The sequence below is a fragment of the Microtus ochrogaster genome, chromosome 22 (assembly GCF_000317375.1).
Source record: "Microtus ochrogaster isolate Prairie Vole_2 chromosome 22, MicOch1.0, whole genome shotgun sequence".
Taxonomy (NCBI): domain Eukaryota; kingdom Metazoa; phylum Chordata; class Mammalia; order Rodentia; family Cricetidae; genus Microtus; species Microtus ochrogaster.
In genome coordinates this window covers 4,685,064-4,697,797 of record NC_022023.1, presented here as the reverse complement: position 1 = coordinate 4,697,797, position 12,734 = coordinate 4,685,064, and the positions used below count along the sequence as shown (strand labels likewise).

At 38.1% G+C, this 12,734-nt stretch overlaps 1 protein-coding gene across 1 annotated transcript in view; it reads left to right on the top strand.

The window, feature by feature from the left end:
• Positions 1–12,734, top strand: part of Tenm4 (teneurin transmembrane protein 4) — a 2,359,892-nt gene that overhangs the window by 701,080 nt on the left and 1,646,078 nt on the right. The gene's annotated exons all lie outside the window — the stretch shown is intronic.

Genomic DNA, 12,734 nt, shown 5'->3' with positions numbered 1-12,734 from the left:
TGGGTGGTGCCATCCTTGGGCTGATGATCCTGGGTTTTATAAAAAAAAGAAAGGTGAGCAAGCTATGGGATCAAGCTACTAAGTAGCACTCCTCCATGGCCTCAGCATCAGCTCCTGACTCCATGTGCCTGCCCTGTTTCATTCCCTGTTCTGACTTCCTTTGCTGATGAACAGGGATTGTGGAAGTCCTAGCCAAATAAACTCTTTTCTCCCCAGCTTGCTACAGTCACTCTTTTTCATCCTAGTGATAGAAACCCTAATTAGGATACTCAAGGTTTGACAAACAGTTTGGAACAGCAATTAGCCTGAGATTTGAGTGTTCACGAGAAAGATGAGCCTCTTTTGACTAGGGAACACATTCCCTCACCCAGTCTTTAAAAAGAAGTTAAGAAACCTGCCCAGTGGGACCACCACCTAGCACCCCGGTTCTCTGCTGGCCTATTGGTCTCAGAGAAAGAGAACTTTCAACTGCTTTGCTGTCAAGAGTTACAAGGTGATCTGAAGAACTGACCCTCTGTCTTTAGGCAATTGGGCAACCCTAAGCACTTGGCCTGTGACAAGGCTGTCTGTTTGCACCAGTTTGACCTGTGGGTCATAGCATCTGCTCCATAATCTGAATAGAACTGGAAGCACTGCTCTTTGCTTATTTCTTTCTAGAATTTTGTTTTTCTCCAACTTCACATGTTATTTGTCCTCTCTGAACTATTGTATAGAAATTTACTGACAGCTTCCTAGTTTGTGCTTCTTTACATATTTCTTCAACTTTCCCAACATATTAAAATCATACTGTAAAATATATCGCACATGTAGGGTAGACAAACGATGAACTTAGTACAGCTTTAATGAGTGCTTCAAAACCAATCAGTGACAGGTCAAATTCTCCTCCTGGGGAGATCCCTTGTGGCACGGGGTGACAGTGAGGGATGGAGAATCACACAGTACACCTGTTTATTTTCAGGATTAAATGCAATTATTGTGAGAAGGAAAAGCAGAGTGCGATTTTGCAAAATAGAGAAGTAACTCCTAAGGCTGTTAAGATAAGTGGAGAAAGAGACTTTATTGATGCAGATGACTCTGAATCCTTGTAAAATTCAGAGTTTGTAACCACTCCATTGTACCCTCTTGGTCTACAGATAAAAATATTACAGAAGGTTATTTATTTCTGAAAAAAATGCAAATTTTGTTTTAATTGTTTGTGGGTGCAAAAATTTTTATTTAGATTCCAGAGAAAGTAGGTGTTGCCTTCTAAAGCCTTGCTGCAGTGCGCTGTGTAGTCTGTACCATCGGCGCTTCTGTGCTGGATGCCTATGTAATTATTCCGGACGAAGACCGTGCCTCGAGAACTCCAACACATTTTTTTTACATGAGTGCAGAGACAGCCTGAGGACAAACACCCCAAAGGAAACACACCCTTCACAAGCTCCTCTGGTCCTGGTGGTTCAGTGGATGCGGCACTACTGCCCTGAGCTGAACTGCACTTGTCAATATGATGAGAAAGACAAACGAGATTTTCTAAGGCTGGCAGTGCTAAAAGATTTTGTCTACACACTGTTTTCACATCATCCCTCTCCTGATGACTGCACAGAAAGGGGAGCTGAGTATGAATTAACTTTCAATCAATACACACTTGCTCGGAGAGTCAGTCCACTAATCTGAATCTGCTATTACTGAGCCAGGAGATGACGCCAATCCTTCAGCTTTGTTTAGCTAATGGTTACTAGCTTCACGAACAGCCAATATCACAGCAGTGTGCTGTTTCCTGATCTTGAAAAATGAAAATCTGATTTACTTATTTTTTAACTCTCCAACGTAGTGCATTTAGAACACCTTTCATACAGATCCCCCATGGTTCAAGTCAGCTAAGACTGGTACAGCAGTGGGGTCCTGGCTTTCTTCTGCACTAGTTATATGAAAGATCAAATTTCCTAGCTATACCTCTATCATCCCTTATATTTTTAAAGACATAATGTAAATAATATCTGTTAAGGTGTGCTGTAGGAAATACTACAGCCTGTAGCCTTTAAGTTATTCCCCCAACTTGGGCATGGCTTCTTATACTATAAATGCCTATGTAAAGCATGCATTCCCTCTCTCGGATGCCCAGACTTTTCTTTAAGTAAGAGAGTTCTAAGTCTAACGCAAAATTGTATATAATAAGAGCAAATATCAGGTATAAAAATTAGAATTACAACCAGTATAAACAATATCAAGCAATAAACGTGTGATAAATGTTTCAATTATTATCCTATCCTAAGAAGTTTAAGTCTTATAAATAACTTGGTCAAGTCATGAGAGAAAAGTGACTACAACTATCTAGTCTTCAATTCCATCTAAGACCTGAGAATGGAAATAATACTACTTGAGTAAGCAGTAAGTATAATCAAGCAACTTCCAAAATGTGCAACAAATGACAGACTGGCTACCTGGGCAATCACCCAAAGTCTCATTTGCAATGTTAGAGCAACCATCTTTGGCTAAGGCCTAGATTAACTGACAGACCATTTTCAGAGGCAGAAATTTTTTTAAAATTCATCTTACCCTGTCTTCACAAGATTTGACAGTCTTTTTTTCTTGTATCTTGCTTGTCCAGTCTGGACATCAGGCATTTTGTCAGTGGTTGATGCATGTGCAGTTCCTTGCCCAAAGTTCAGTTTTGCCAAGAAGAAAAGTGCTCCAAGTGAAGTGTCTTTGGTGCTCAACATTCTCTTGGGAATAGATGGGTGCTGCCAGAAGCAATCCTGTTTCATGTCAACAGAAGCCTAAGTTATTTAAATGCCATATTCTACAGCTTTTTGAAGTGGTTGAAGAATACCTATCTATGCAGAATACAATCTCTATGTATCTAAAGAACCTGACTAGTCTAACTATAAGTATGACAAACATGGATGACTATTGACCTGTAATTCTTAATGCCTATATAACTTAAAGACTAAGATTTTATATTAGAATATTAAATAATCTTTAAACAACTGTGCAAAAAATGAGGACAATGATCTCAAAATGCAAGCAGTGAATAAGTATCTTGATCAGAGGTAGAAATGCCATATGATAAATATATCCTAAAATTGTATCAGTATACAAAATGTCTTAAACAGAGGTAGAAGCATGCATGCATACAATATTACAAAATAACCTTGACTAGTTATATAAATATTGTAGACAAAAATAGGAACATATTTAATATAATTTAAGTGTGTATATACAATAATCTATACCAATGCAATTGCCTATAAATAATAACTCACAAGTATTCACTCTATTACTCACTATTATTTTTAGTGTGAGTAAGCTCACACTAATCTATCATCCCATCCAATGTCCCTTTCTTTTCTATTAATTAAATCACTGCTTGGCCCATTAACTCAAGCTTCTTACATCTTACATCTTACTTTAACTCTTACATCTTAATTTAACCAATTTCTAGTAATCCGTGTATCACCACATGGCTGTGGTTTACCAGGTAAAGTTCTGCATCTGTCTCTGGTAGTGGCTCCATGGCTTCTCAAAACTCTGCCTTCCTTCTCTCAGCATTCAGTGTAGTTTTCTCTGCCTAGCTCTGTCCTACTCTATTTGATCAAACCAGTTCATTTATTAACCAGTGGTATTCACAACATACAGAGGGGAATCCCAAATCAAAGATGGACCGTTTTCTTACTGAAATAGCTTCTGTCAGTGCTGTCAGTGCCACTACTTTTGAGTTAGTCTGGTGTCCTTTGTTAGAGAGCAGTGTGGTTGATTATGCATATTTGGATTAACATCACTGTTCATGGTACAAGATTATTAACAGTTTTTTTTTTTATCCCTCCAAGGTTAGACTTTGGTTTACAGGCTAGAAAGGGGTGATCAGGACCTCTGAATTTATTCTCCCTGACATCTACCTGCAGCATGGCTTACCAGAATAGCACATATGCTGTGAGGCTTCAATTCACATAACTTCCTACCTTTACTATTGAGCGCCTTCATGGCTTCATGCATACAGTGGTTCTTATACTCTCACACAGGGGTTGAGGTTTCTGTGGAGCTACTGTGATCTTATGATAAGATGCTATTCTTGGGAAAGCATGCCTACCACAAAGTAAATGTACTATTGTAAATATTATTAGCATATCTTCTAGTCCTCCCAGTGGATTAGTTATCAATATTCTTGTTATGCAGACATGGAGAGTAAGAAACAGAGGTAGTTTGGCTTAAAACTACATGAAAGGAGGAAGTAAGGGGTTCGAACAAAGATCTGCAAGATTGTTGATAGCCCTCATACTGTAAAGGAAAGCAGCTCCTGAGCTATATATTTTGAATTTTCTGCTAGCTGAAATAAAGCCAGTAATAGTTATCACATCTGAGCAACAAACGAATGTTGCCAAAACTAAAATTATGGATATGACATATGAAAATATATAAAAATTATGCTTCATAGTAGAATCCCAGAGCTTATCCATTCTAACTACTTTTTATTTTGTACCCACAGAAAATGAAAATGAGAGTTTGAAGGAGAAAGCAGACACATAGAAGAGGAAGGACTGGAGAGAAAGAGAGGGAGTGGGGAAGGGGAAGAGAGAGAGAGAGAGAAGAGAGGGAGAAAGAGAAAGGGAGGGGGAAGGGAGAAAGGGAGAGAGAGAGAGAAGAGACAGTAATGGGAAGAAGGGAAAGAGGAAGGTGGAGAAAATAATGCATGGAATGGGATGGAAGGAGAAAATTCACAACAAAATAGGATTTAACTTGAATTTGCAAAGTCATTATTGATTCTTTTAATTTATTCTGGCAATGATAATTTTCAACTAGGAGTCATGAATATCCTGTCGAGTATGTCAGTAACTTAAGGAAAAGAAATGGTGTTCCTTTGAAATACTGTCACTGCAGGCTGCTGTTCCAGAACTGTTTATGCCTGGAGACTGCTCCTCAGAGAAAAACAAAACAAGGTTGTCCATGGTGATTTTTCTTTGCTTGGTTTTTTTTTTTTATAAAAGCCACATCTATAATTCCACTCTCTATGTAACTTATTCATTTCTTAATTTGTCCAATAACCATTAGCAGGGTTCCATATGATCAAATTTAGAACACTGTTGTAAGTACTGAAGAGACCAGAGGAACTTCTGTGCACTTTTGTTGAACAAGATAGACAAGGCCATACATCATTGAATAGCCCATTCAAGAAGAGGCAGGAGATCAATAAGATGAATAAAAAATACCAGCTTGTGAGAAATAGCACACTATCTTTCTTTGTTCCTCTGTTGTTTGATACCTGAAAGGATTCTACAACTTGATTATTGTAAAATAGTGGTGAAATAAGCATTGTTGTCTCTGTGATATATTGACTTGGTACCATTTGGGCAAGAACTCAGGAGCAATGTACCTGGGTCATTTCGCCTATTTATTTATTTATTTATTTATTTATTTATTTATTTATTTATTTATTTATTTATTTGTCTTAAGTCTCAGATGGTACGAATATCTTAATAGATAAAAGGTAGTAGTAGTTCACTCTCTCAACTGCTGATAAAATCAGAATGGAGAGATTGCTGGCAGGAGAATGAATTGGAATAAAGTAAGGGGAGGGGAACATAAAGCCGGAAACATCTAAGCACCAAGGCAAAGAGGGTGTTTGATTCAGCTTTCAGTTGCTGCCTCCCTAGCTGTTAATGGCCAGTGTCCTCATTCTCTAGTAGGGAATCAACTCCACCCTTCAGTTGCATTTCTTAAATAAAAACAATTCCAAATCTCTGCCCTTGAGAGGTCATCTGCCTTCTTAATGAAGCAGCTTTTGACATGACCGTGTCTACTATAAATATTCCTTAGGTAAACCTCCTACGTCATGTGGGAGACAGGAAAGTAAAACAGAAAACATTGAAGATAACCTTTTATTACCAGCAGGTGGCATCAAAACCTTTTACCCCTTGGTTCAGACCTCCCTGTGAGAAAACTTCATTGCATCTTTTCAGACAGTTCTAAAAAATGTTAGCTACCCCTCTATGAACTTACAACAGAGTTCTGTTGAATGTGAGGTCTATGTCCTTAGACAGCATGTAAACTCAGATGCTTTAGTGGTCAAAAGCATCAGATTCCCAGGTAGAGTTAAAAGCTGTTCAGCCTAATATGGATGCTAGGAATCAAACTCAGGTCCTCTGAAAAAGCAAGAATATTCTTAACCTCCGAGTCTTCTCTCCAACCTCTCCTTTTCAATTTCTCAAAAAATATCTTTGAACTTTTAATTCTAATTAATTCTGATTTGAACTATATCTGTGTGTGCCTGTATTACAATTGCTTTTCTGAGATACTTAAGTAATCAACAATTACAATTGCAGTGGTTTCCTTTTTATTGATGGAAACACCAAGGCACCTCGACACCTGCCAATGACACTCACAGGGAAGAAGCAACATCCTCTTATTCAAAGGGTTTTGAAAATCAAAACTTTTTTAGAGGGTAAAGCAGTCTCAGAGCTTTAAGGAATCTTGGAACTATAAAGTCTTACTTTGGTCCAAAAAAGGACCCATGAGATTATGGGCAAGACAGTGCCTTGCTAGCATCCGTGCTTTGCTAAGAATGCATATCACAAAGAGTAGGTACAAATGCAACTGGCCCACAAGCTGGGAAAGCAAGAAAGGGATAGCAGAACAAAAAGGCATTTCTGTTGCAAATCCTCGCTTTCATCATGAAAGCAAGTGCCTGAATTCCAGCTGTGATTGTATATTTTCTTCAGAGAACAAAGCTGTATAATAGTATCCTTGTCTCAACTAGACTGACAAATTAACACTTACTGATGGTGGTCCACACCTCTCCACCACATGGGGACGACAGCTGTTGCTAGAAAATACAAAAGAAAGAAGTGCTATAGTTTCTTAGTCCAGAGAATCTTCCTTGTGCCCTCTGTGTGCAATCCTAAAACATAAAGACATAAGCACATACAAATACATTCTTTTTAGAAAACACAGCATACTTACTGACAGAATTTTAATGTTATTAGAACAGAGAAAAGAAGCTTTTGTCAATAAATTATATGCTTGTGAAGGAAGGGGAGGGATAATCGGTTGCTTTATATGTATAAAATACACTTATATCCTATACCAAATGTACATTATGTAATTATACATACATGCTCATCAGATTTATAACTAACAGGTGAGTTTTCATGGACTGTATGTATGCATATCTAGAACTCTATTATATACAGTATGTGTATCTATGGCCACCGCATGCTGTCTTTATCTCAACATCTAAGTGCATCTGTGAGTTGACTCATATATACATGCACATGCATGTAGACACGCATAAACTAACCAGGATAGGTTATGAAAAGAGATCCTACTTCAGAATCAAATATACTTCGACTAGAAAGTCAGCTCCCAACCTCAGTAAAAAGTAACCATAGTACACGCACGTACTTTCAGTCAGGTTTCCTTCTTTGCAAATACAGGATGATGCCGATATCCACTGTATTAATCATTGGCATAAAAGTTCTCACGAGGCACTTATCAAGGAGTTTGTCACATAGCACAATGTCACTAAGTATTTTGGAGATCACAAAAATTGGTCAAACATGCAATTCGGCATCCAGGTACCAGGTATCCATTGTTTTATAGGGTATGTACGGTTGATGTTGATAGGAAACTGACAGATACTTGTACATATACATTGATCTAGTTTGCAAAGAACATTCTGCATACCTGTTTGGACTTTACACAATCCTTTCAGTAGTATATTTAGGCATATTGAATGTAAATAAATTCAGCACACATTAACTGAAAAATGTTTTCTTCCAGCCTCTAGGCTATCTCCTGGTACACTGAAATAAATAAACGGTTAATGTAATGCTCTTATACAGTATTACCACTTTATTTGGGAAGAGAGAAGCACAAAGACATTAAAATTCCACATGAAATGTAAGCGCATTGTATGTGGAAGAAGTGTGAGAGAATCAATTACTTCTGCCTTGGAGGACCAAGGAAAGGATTCACAGGTTAGGAGACGATTGAAACGGACTTCAAGGATGAAAAGGAGCTCATTAGAGATGAAATGGCCGGAAGAGGCAAGAGCCAGTTCAAAGGCACGGTAGTAGGAGAGTCTGAAAAGAAAGAGTTTCAATTGTGATTGACTTTTTCTGTCGCCTTACAAAGTTTGAACTTTATTCTGTAAGTAATGGAAAGCTATTAATGTTGTTTTATTAGAAAAATATCTGCATAAATTCACGCTACAATAAGCTCTTGTACACAAAAGGCAGCAGCATCAGGATAGATTTCAGGAAGAAAGAGCATGCACAAGGTAATTGTGCAATATGCCAAGAAAGGCAATTGTATGATCTCCTCCACTCTGCAAAGCATAGCCACAACTGTAATTGCTTCTCATATGGCCTAGAAGCCTTATCATTCTTCCCACTGACATGTGAGCCTCTGAAGCCTTTGGTCTCCCTGTCTCCCATTCCCCAAGGTTTTGTAGAAGACTAAAATAGAATAATTGCATAGTAGATGTAGATAGAATGAAATGATGCTTTTCTTCCATTATAGGAGTGGTAATAGAGAGTCTTGGCCATAGCAACTGGCTTATATGAGAAATTACCTCTCAAAATCTAGTAATGTGGTTGTAAAAGTCTGAACATTTTTAAGGCTCGAAAAATGTTTGACTTAGGTGGAAAGCAGCTACATCTTCCTCTGTTTCTATGCGTATAAAAATCTGTATTCAGGGGCTTGTTAATGTTTTTCTTCCTTAAACATACTTTTAGTGGCATTTAAGTACTTGCATAATAAAATTATTTTCAAACGCAGCAGAGAAAGGGTCAGACTTAGAGGACAATCTGTATGTACCAATAGAAACTGAATTTCTGAAATTCTGGGCAACTCACTTTTCATAAGGGCAACCATAAAGTTTTATCAAGTGACAAACGGCTCTTCACTCATTCAGACATAGCATGATATACTGCACAATGTGTTTACATTTTGCAGACATGTAAGTGATTATTTTCAGTTAATCCTATATTCAGACAATTTACTAAAGGTGTTTTTCAGCTGTAGGAGTTCCCTAGTGTTGGGACAGTGATCCAGATCCTGAATTTCTTGTAAGAAACTTGTTTTCCCCTGATCTGAGTGCCTACAGTTGCTCTGAGCGGGAGATCTTCAGGAGTTCCTGATGGCAGGAGAGTGGTTTCTGGTGGGTTTGGCTGGGGCGTGGCTATCTCTATATAATCTGCCCCTGAACATAATAAAGGGGGCATTCTTGGGGAACTCAAGGATGACACGTGTCGCTGTCTCTCTGTCTGTGTGTGTTTGTATATTTTAACCTCCAGCCCCCTTGCCCAAAGCTTGGGAACTGGGTGCCAGCGCACAGAGCACAGACACGGGGGCATGGTGCATGGCACCCTAGTAGAGGGGTTTTGGGGTTGTTTATGTATACTCATATCATCATGCAAATTGTAATACTTTGGCTTGTTCCTTTCCAGTTTGTATCTCCTTGACCTTTAGTTGTCTTATTGCTCTAACTAAAACGTCAAGTTCTATTTTGAATAGATATGGAGAGAGTGGCCAGCCTTGTCCTCTTCCTGATTTTGATGGAGTTGCTTTGAGTTTCTCTCCATTTCATTTTATGATCTATTGCCATGCTGTATTCAAATTGCCTTTATTATGTTAAGATATGGCCCTTGTATTCAGATTATCTCCATTACTTTTATCAGGAAAGGGTGTGTATTTTTCAAAGTCTTTTACAGAATCTGACATGAGCAAGTGGGTTTTTTTTTTCAGTTCGTTTATATGGTGGATTACCTTGACAGATTTTCTTATGTTGTACCGTCTCTACATTTCTGACACCATGTTCAGTTGATCATTGTGGATGATTGTATTGATGTGCTTTTGGATTTGGTTTGCCAGTATTTGGTTGAGTAATTTTGCATCTATGTTGATTAAGGAAATTAGTCTGTAGTTCTCTTTCTCTGTTGAGTCTTTGTATTGTTTTGGAGTCAGGGTTACTGAGGCCCCATAAAATAATGTTCTTCTGTTTCTATTTTGTGGAAATATTTGGGTAGTATTGGTATTGATTCTTCTTCTTCTTTTTTTTTTTAAAGTCTGGTGGAATTCTGTGCCTAAGCCATTTGGCCCTGGTTGGGAGACTTTTAATGGCAGCTTCTATTTTCTAAGGTGTTATAGGTGTATTTAAATTGGTTGTCTGATTCTGATCTAATTTTGGTAAGTGGCATCTATCAATAAATTTGTCCATTTCTTTTAGATTTTCCAATTTTCTAGGGAAAAGACTTTGAAGTATGACCTAATGGTTCTTTGGATTTCCTCAGTGTCTGTTGTTAGTCTGCCTTTTCATTTCTTATTTTCTTTTAATTTGAATATTCTCTCCCTGTCTTTTAGTTAGTTTGCATAGATTCTTAACTTTCTGTAGAACCAACTCTTGCTTTCTTGATTCTTTATATTGTTCTCTTTGTTTCTATCTTACTGATATTAGCCCTTGGTTTGATTATTTACTGCTGCCTTCTACTCTTGGGTATGTTTCCTTCTGTTTGTTCTAGAGATTTCAGGGGTACTGTTAAGTCACTAGTGTGGGTTCTCTCTAAATTCTTTAAAAGTTACTTAATGCTATGAACATTCTTCTTAGTGCCGCTTTATTTGTGTCCTGTAAGTTTGGATATATTGTATGTTCATTTTCATTGCATTCTAGGAAGTCTTTAATTTTTTTCTTTCTTCCTTTTCCCAGTGGTCGTGAAACAGCAGAGAACTGTTCAGTGTCTATGTGTGTTGGCTTTCTGCTATGTCTGTTGTTTTTGAAACCCACTATTAATCCATGGTGATCTGACAGGTTGCAGGGGGGTTGTTTCAATTTTCTTGTCTGTTGAGATTTGTTGGTGGTGGCACACAGAACTGTTCAGTGTCTATGTATGTTGGCTTTCTGCTATGTCTGTTGTTTTTGAAACCCACTATTAATCCATGGTGATCTGACAGGTTGCAGGGGGGGATTGTTTCAATTTTCTTGTCTGTTGAGATTTGTTGGTGGTGGCACACATCTTTAATCCCAGCACTCGGGAAGCAGAGGCAGACGGATCTCTGTGAGTTCAAGACCAGCAGAGTCTGGATCTAGAAGTCCCATTCATGAGACCTAAATAATTTCCCTAAGTTGGGTGCAATGGTCCATGAGTGACATCCCAGGAAACTGACAGGGGAGTCCATGAATTCAAACACTTGAGTAAAAGTCTATTTAAAAAACAACAAAAAATGTTGCGGTTGAAATATATCCACCCAACATAACTTTCCAGAGCTGATTTAACCATACACAATCCAATCCTATTTACATAGCATGAATATATATATATATATATATGTATATATATATATACATATATATATATATATATATTAGTTGTACTTATATGTGTTTCGATAAGTGAGAAAAACAGTGATTGATCTTGGCTGCAAGCCTTCATTGCGAACACAAGAGTTAACAACCACTTTTCATTTTTGCGGGCCAGTTCTAGTTCTCAGCATCCTTTTCAAAAGAAATCTCTGTGCCTTGGGTGGTTTTTGTGGTCAGGTGGTCATGTGAGAGAATGCCAAGTGGTCCCAGCTGAGCCCTGCCCACCCTGGTCACACTGATTAGAATTAGACCTCAAAGTTATGGTCCAGAGATTAATTATCTTACTGCTACATTGCCATTTTAAAGACAGCCACAAAAATGAGAGAGAAAAAAAATTAAAAGCTCTTATAGAGTACAAATTTGATTCAAAGAGACCTACAGGAGCTGTCTGTGATATTTGCGTTCCCTTTACACAATCAATGTTTCCTTAGTTAGAAAGGGGTCCAATCTACCAGCCTGCTGCGAGAATCCCTTTGAAATCTTCAGGGCGATAATTTAAGTGAAATAGAAATGGTGAGAAGGAAAAGGTCACATGCTTGGAAAGCTTTTCTGATAAAGGATTTTCCCGGCTGCTTAATAAGATGGCGCAGAGGGGATCAACATTACAATTAAGTTTGCAATCTTGTTGTACCCTAGTGGCTCCTTCTAAATATTATCTTAACTCCCTTGCTACAATAAGGGTGATAAATTCCTCTGCTCCTCCTAACCTTGGGAGAGGACATATTTGGCCATCAAGTCCCCAACTGCAGCTGAAGAAAGGATTGCCTCCTTGTTCAGTGCTTTTCAACTTCATACATGTTTATAAGTGTGCAAGAATTGAAGCACATCCCAGATTTATTTGGATTATTCTAATTCTCTTGGGTGACACCATCTCTGCTAAGTGAAGAATAAAAGATGAAAAGCCTAGTTTAATGTTATGTGATCATAAGTAGGAAACATATTTTTATTTTATTTATTTACTATATTATTTTTAATGCCCTGACGATCGTTTTCCCTAACTCCTCTCCTCCTAGCTCCTTCCCTAACCCCCCTTTTCCCCAATCTATTCCTCTATTTCTCTTTAGAAAAGGGCAGGACTCCCATGGATAACAACTAAATATGGCTTATCAAGGTGCAGTAAGACTTCGAGGTTCTTCCCCTCAGATTAAGGCTGGACAAGGTAACCTAACACGAGGCAAAGAGGGAAATAAGCAAACACAAGTGTCAGAAACAGCCTCTGCTCCCACTCTTAGAAGTCCAACAAAGAGACCAAGCCACACAACTGTAAAATAAAAGGGTCTGGGTCAATCCTGTGCAGGCTCCCTGGTTGTCTGTGTACCCTTCTGAGTGCAGGTTAATTGATTCTTAGGATTTTCTTTCTTTTTTTTTTTTTTTTTTGAGAAAAAGAATTTCTGCCTCC